Raw genomic sequence first — 7,565 nt, forward strand, 5'->3', positions numbered from 1 at the left:
TTATTGTTATTGTTATTGTTGTTATTTATAATTTGTACAATTAACCTCCTTGTGGTTCGACCCCGGTCTTGCCGGGTTATTTATTACTTCGACACTCCTGCACTTGGGAGAAGACATCAATTTTTTAGTCGTGTCACATAACCTTCTAGATTCACACCAAACACTTAAAGCACCCATGCCTTGGGATTTTTAATATATACATATTTATACTCCTCTCCACAATAAATATTTATATTCTATTTTAAGTTATCAAAAATTTATAGCAATTATTAATGAACATTGTAATAAAAAAACTAAAATAAACATAAAATTCAACATGGTTTGACAATGTATTTTTATATACATGAGTGGAAAGCTTTAAATTTTTACCATGTCGAAATATAGTTGCAAAGTATATATTTATAGTAAATTATAAACTGTTTTAAAAAATATAATTGTTTAACCAATCCTAACCATCTAATGAATATTAATATTTTTTTTAATATTTGTTTTTACTATATATTAGGGTCTTTTCACTTTAACATATGTCTATGAACCATAAACTATAACATATTCATTATTTCCTAGATAAAGAATTTGAATATCATAACCGATTAATTGAGTTTTGTATCCAAGTACTGCTTATTAGTGAACACAAGATAAAAAAAAATAATATACTTATTTGAGTGGTGTGCAGTCAATAATGGAATTATAAATATTATTCATACATATAAACATATAGCGTATGTGTTTTAAATTAAAAACTATAAATATTTTATCTTCTCAGGTGAAATATATATATATATTTGTTTATGGCACTAATGCATATTTTGATTCATTTTTGGTAAACATGGGGTTGAGTTAATAATATTTATAACTTATCAGGTAAAAAATGAAAATACTTATATCATAATTATAAAAATTGGTTTGAAATAGTGGATCATTTTGAGATCTAAACTAATCTGAATTAAAAAATAAAAAAATAAAAAAAAGACTTTGATCAACTTAATTAAAAATCTAAATTAATTTGATAACTTGATCGATGGAGGCCTGACCTAATCAATCTTGACCCTAACCCTAACTGTGATCCTATTGATTTTTTTCTTTGGTGGATTTGAATGGATATCTACTGGAAGTATTAATTATTATACAGTTGCGGAGAAAGTTGCTATTGTTCTAATAAAATAAGACGCATAAAGAGAAATTATTAAATTATTTTAATTACATGATGTAGTCGTGCCAAGTAGGAACAAATCCAAAGTTTATGAAAATTACAAAATCTCCTTTATTCTTTGAAGCTTCTCAAATAAGCTCTAATTTAACGGGTCACTCTAAAATGAATATATTACAATTTGGCCTTTTTAAAAAGTGTATTCTAAATTTGTCCCTGAAACAAAGGCACATACATGCATCCATGTGTGTGGATTTTCTTGAATGTTAATGGAGCTCTTTTACTTGCTCTCGGTTCAGTTCTTCTACTTCTTAATTCAGAAGTTGTTTGTACCAATCTTGCCCTCGCCCAAAAATCCCAGGCCTATCTCGATCCAGTCTCTAGCTCAATTATCGGCCTGAAAGAACTATACTCTGCATGGTTCCCAAGCTCGGAAGCATAACCAAGATCTCCTACCTTATCAGCAAAAATTAATTGATATAAGATGTCAATGCAAAGAAAAAAAGATTGGCAGGGTTTCTGGCAATCCTGTATCCAAACATCTATAGCCATACCGTATCAGCATAGATGACACCTGCACCTCCTCCAGCCACCAACATTAGCTTTAGCATTTGTGAATATTTTTGTTCTTTCATTTAGGTATTTTATGTAATTCTCGGTCATGGAAACATTTTGATATTTTTTAAAATTTTATTATGATTAAAATTATTGAAGCGCGTTCGAAATGCTCTAATATAGAGGTAGCGTTCTCACTATTCAGATGACCTGTTCGATATCATTCAATGAATTTAATTGATCTTTTATCATCTTTTTAGCTGCACCGTTATATCCTCTTTGATTTGGAGTGGCACATGATAACTTAAAGTGGTCGGATTGTCATCGACAATTATTTGATTCTTTTTCTTTTTTTTTCTCTCTCTTTTAACAAGTAATATATACAATTATTCTTTTTGTTTTTTACTTTTTAATTTCAGGCCTCATTCTATTAATTTTTTTCCTTATTCCTTTTTCATTTACAGAAGTTTTTATTCTAATTTAGTCCTTTAATTGCAATTATTCATATGTTTTTTTTTTGTTCTTATTTTTTAAATTTTCAATTTTTTCCTTGGAACTTTTGTTGAAGTTTTTTGTCTTTCAATTCCATATTCAACCAAATTTTATGTTATTTTCTTTTCTTTAATTTGATCCTTATTCTTTTGATTTTTTTCTTTTATTAAAGCTATTTCTCAATTCAATTAAACCCTCAAATTAAAAACTTTTAGCTCTTTAATTAATGTTTTTTCTCACCTTTATTTTTCTCGATTCTTTTTGTAATTATTATTTTTTGAGTTTATCTTTTGACATTTAATTTGTTTGTAATTTTGATTCATATGATCTTATTGTTATGCATTAATTTTTTTTAATATTAGTTTTGTGATTTTCTTAAATTTTTTCTATAAGTTTATCCCGGTCTCATCACCTAAATCATAATTTTTGCATGCCTTTTTTAATAAAAAAATTTTTTTGTTGTTTTGTTTCCATTTTATTTTTTAAGGTATTATTCTAATTCATTTATAATTTTTTTATACAAATAAATTTTATTTTTTAAAATAAAAAATATTTGTTTTTAAATTACATGATGTGTTCATCTTTGTGTAATATTCTTTAAGTGATATTTTTTATGGCATGAGTTTATTTACTCGATTTCATTTGTGTTTATCTTTTAAGTTATGAGTTTTTTAAGGTATATATTTATCTTTTACTTATTTAAATAAATAAATTCAATAAACATAATCAGATACGTCTCATTTTATATTATGAGATATCTTGGTCTTATTTGCATATGCTTTTCAATTTGCACTTTAAATTTTTTATGTGAAAAAAAAAATATTAAAGCAACTCATATATCTAATTTAAAAAAAAACAATTATAACTCTCAGTAAAATGTGAGTTAAATGGCTAGTGTTACCTAAAGAAAGTTAGACAAAAAAAGATAGATTTAAGCATAATAGTAAGATCAATATGTTTTACAAATTAGTAGATATGATTTACATTATACTAGTTTTTATGTTTGTGTTACGATGTGGACCAAATAAAAAATCAATTTAAGCTTAAAAAAATATGTGGGTGTCGTTAATTTTTTTTTTTTATGATGAAAAATTTGAAATGCACATTTAAAGCTTGACAAGCATGTTCAATAAAATTAACCAATTACAATAGATATTCATAAATGTTAAAAAGAGTTATTAACAATAAACAAATATTGAATCAGGATATTAGATGATGGATGCATATAAAGAAAAATAATATCATGATGCATCAGACATCATGCTATTTAACAGCTTTATTTAATTATATTTTAATATTTTTTTTGAAAACATAAATAAAAATGAAAATCAAATCAAAACAAAATAATTAATTAACATAGTTCCTTTACTTTTTATTTATCTAGTTCTGTCCTATATGTTGCGATTCCTTACATGGCATAAGTTTCAAATTCAACCATATTGGAGTTGGCTCGACATGTAACATTTGATTAAGTTGGTCAAAAAATAATCTAATTACCTCGTTCAAAACCTGATCTAACTCTAAGATTTTTTTTAAAGCCATTGCCATTTTAATATTTTTCTAACTTGGTTGGTCTCAAATCGAAATAATAAACTATTAAATGATAAAAAAAGTTTTAGGTGTAAAACAAAAAGATGATGTTATATTACATTAATCTTGGTTAGTTAAGATAACTTAGTAAATGTGTGGCCCAATCTTTACAATTATAATGAACTAATCTGGTTTGATTATTTATTGTTTTTTAATTTTTTTTATTATTTTCTTTCTAGTTGGATCTTATTTGGGTTTGGATAGATTAAATCTTAGACTAAATTAATTGAAGAGTTATCAAGAAATCAAAGATTAAATAAAAAAAATGTCTGGTGCATGTAGGTTCCTCGTAGCTCCATTGACAACCTTGTGTGTGTCAACAACTCAACCACAATGGAGTCCTCCTGATGGGCCATTTTTTTTTTTTTTTTTACATCATCTCCTCACAATTTTTTTTTTTTGAGAGATAGTTCACAATGTAATTTCCATGCAATTTCGTTTAATAAAAAATGAATGTGCAACCTTTATGCAATAACATAATATTTTTAACAGCTGAGATAACATGTTAAAATTATTATTCCTCATTTGTTTTTCGCTTTTCTCGTATTATAAGCTTTAATGTGTTTAATATAAAAAAATTATATATTTTATTATTAAGGTGGTCCTTACTTCATGCATTTTGTGTATTTGTATATGCTTTAATAACTTCTAAGCTTAAGCAGATGTTTGGTGTGTGTACCACTTTTTTTTTTTTGATTTACGTGGGGTGTCCGGGCCAGTTTACGCGCACCACGACTAATCCCCACGGTCCACTGAATATCCTGCAAACCCAGCAAATAGGTAAGGCACCGCGGGGGTGACAGGCGTGTATGCTAGGGCTCGAACCCATATACAGTAGAAGGGGTGACAGGCGTGTATGCTAGGGCTCGAATCCATATGCAGTAGAAGGAGACAAGCCCCTTCCATCGCTAGGCCAAGCTCTTCGGTGCAAGAGAATATATGAAAACCCATTTTTGCATTGAAGAAATAATTTTCTATATATATAAAGAAAATTATTGTTAATTTAACTAAAATTAATCTTAAAAAGAGTAATTAATTACACAAAAATATTAATATTTTGAGATTTAAAATAAAAATAAGAAGCCATGCCATACAGTACATAAACAAGGGCTGTTTTGAGAGGCTACAGAGTTGAGAAGTCAAAAATTTTAGTTCCTTGGCAACATGCCAGGCTTCTCCAAGTTCAAAAGGAAGGGTATTTGTGTGTAATTTTTGTAAGGGAGGTAGTATCGATATGATGTAAGAAAATGGTGCTTCCGGTTATTTGAAAGTAAATCGATGTCCATAATATGCCATGAGTTGAGTAAAAAAATTTTAATATAAAAAAATGTTAAAATGAAACTAATATTTTAAAAAAGCAAGAAAAATATGTTAGTGTCATTGATTTAAATGAATTCGATAATTTTATTTTATTTAATAATATGATTAAAAAATAAATAATTAAAAAAATAAAAAAGTTAATGACCAATAAAAAATAAATATTTATCAATATCATAAAAAGATATAATTTAAATATTTTGAAAATATATCAACTATTTAATGTGACAACAAAGTAAAAATTGAATGAGAATGAGATAACATTATAAAAAAAACGAAAAAAATTCAAAGCTTAATTATTAGTAAATTAAACGTGATGAATTGAAAATAGATCAATTTAAAAAATGATAAAAAAATACTTGACTCAAGTCAACATGCTAAATTCATGATCTAGTTATAAGACTGAGATAATCCTTTACAGAAAAAATATAATAAAATAATAGAGGTCACCTCCTAAGCAAACTAAATGATGAAAGAACTAAAAAATATCAATTAAAAATATGTATAAAAAAAATTCTAGTCATCTCGAGCTCATTTGACTAACCTGCAAAATAGGATATGAAATCAAGATAACCCCATAAAAATAAAAGCAAAAAAAATCATGAACCTTAAGAACCAATGGCCTTATGTTGAAGGATGAGTTTAAGTAAAAATTAATTTTAAAAAAATATTAAAAAAAAACTCAAGTCAACTCAGGATAACTCGACAAAGCCGCTACTTGGATATGAGATTGAAATGACCTAAGAGAAAACAAAATAAAAACAAATCATGAAACTTAAGGCCCAATAACGTAAAGTCAAGTTAAATGATGAGTTAAAAAAACAAAATAAAAACCTAAAAAAAATAAAAGTTAAATAAAATTATTTTTCAAAACCAATTATCTAGGTCATAAGACTAGGATTATCTTATAAAAGGCAAACATAGAAAAATCACAAAGTAAAATTTATAATCATAAGAAATAAAAAAAATAAATAGCAATCGAAACAATAAAAATCAAATCTGGTTCAAAAAACTAAATGTAAGAAAACAATGAGAGACTAAATTGAAAAATAAAAAAAATCAAGAAATGGATAAAAAAATCAATTAAAAGAATAAAGACTAAATTGGTTATATAAATTAAATTAAATAAAAATTTTAGGGATGAAATTAAAAAATAATAAATCAAGAAAATAATAAAAAATAAAAATTAGTAATTAAAAGAATGAGGATCAAATTGAATATAAAAATTAAATAAAATAAAATGCTTAGGGATATTTAAAAAAAACTTTAAAAAATATTAAAAAAAATAAATAGCAATCAAAAGAATTAAAACTAAAATTGATACAAATATAACCGAGATGACACATTTAAAATATAACCAAGATGACACATTTAATATTTGAAATGACTGACATGAAATTCAAGATTAGAAGAGAGAAAAGGTAAAAAAAATCTTATTGGAGCTCAATTGTTGCTCCATCATGCACACATCTAACCATCATGAAGAGGACGACATAAAACTTCCGACAACATAATAGAAGGTTGCTTTTGAATAACAAGAGGTGTCACATACATTGTCTAAAACACGCAAGCACCATCCACTTATGTTTTTTTAATTATTTATATATTTGCTAAAATACTAATTTATCACATTCACTTTTCTTATAACTAAAAAGCTATGATGAAATTATAAAGAAGCCTTTGAACATCTATTTTAATTTTTTTTAGTTTTTAAAAATATCGAGTATGTTAAAAAAATATGTATAAACTATTTTGTTCCCTGTCAATTTGGTAATGTTGAATGGATCCCATGAAAATGAAAATATTAACCCTAATTTATCACTAATCAATAATCAATTTGGTAATATTATTACCCTCATTAACAAGCTTTGACGATTTTCTTGAGAAGAATAAAAATATGAAAATACTATTTCAATCCACTGTTTTGTATCTTATGCCATAATATTTTCTTGTTGACTTTTATCTTCTTGTTCATGGATGTAAATGAGAAGGGAGACTCATAGCACAATAGGAAAAACATTCGAACAAATATGATGAGAAAGGTTAAACAAACCCTTCTCAAGTCACATCTCTTTTTAGGACTCCAGTCAATTAAAATAATATTGTTTCAATTTGTTTATTTAAAAAAAAAAAAATTGGGTTAGAGAGGGTAATATTCATGATCCTGTGCACAAACAAGATTGAATTAACACAAAAACATCAAGAGAGGGTAATGGAAATCATTAAACAACAAGATGCATATGAGATTGTAATGGAAATCACATAAGCGTGAGGGCAGGGCACCAAATTCATAGGGGATTTGGGGCACATGAAAGAGGAACAAGGTGCCATGCAAACCCGCCTAAGGGTATATTATAATATTGAAAAACTCAAATCGGGATGGTTGATTACAAAAGCATTAAAGTAGGTTTACTGCGTGCAAAAATCCCTGAAAAATGTCATAACATGCTGCATCATAAAA

The sequence above is a fragment of the Populus euphratica genome, unplaced genomic scaffold (genome assembly GCF_000495115.2).
Source record: "Populus euphratica unplaced genomic scaffold, PopEup_1.0 scaffold251.1, whole genome shotgun sequence".
NCBI lineage: Eukaryota > Viridiplantae > Streptophyta > Magnoliopsida > Malpighiales > Salicaceae > Populus > Populus euphratica.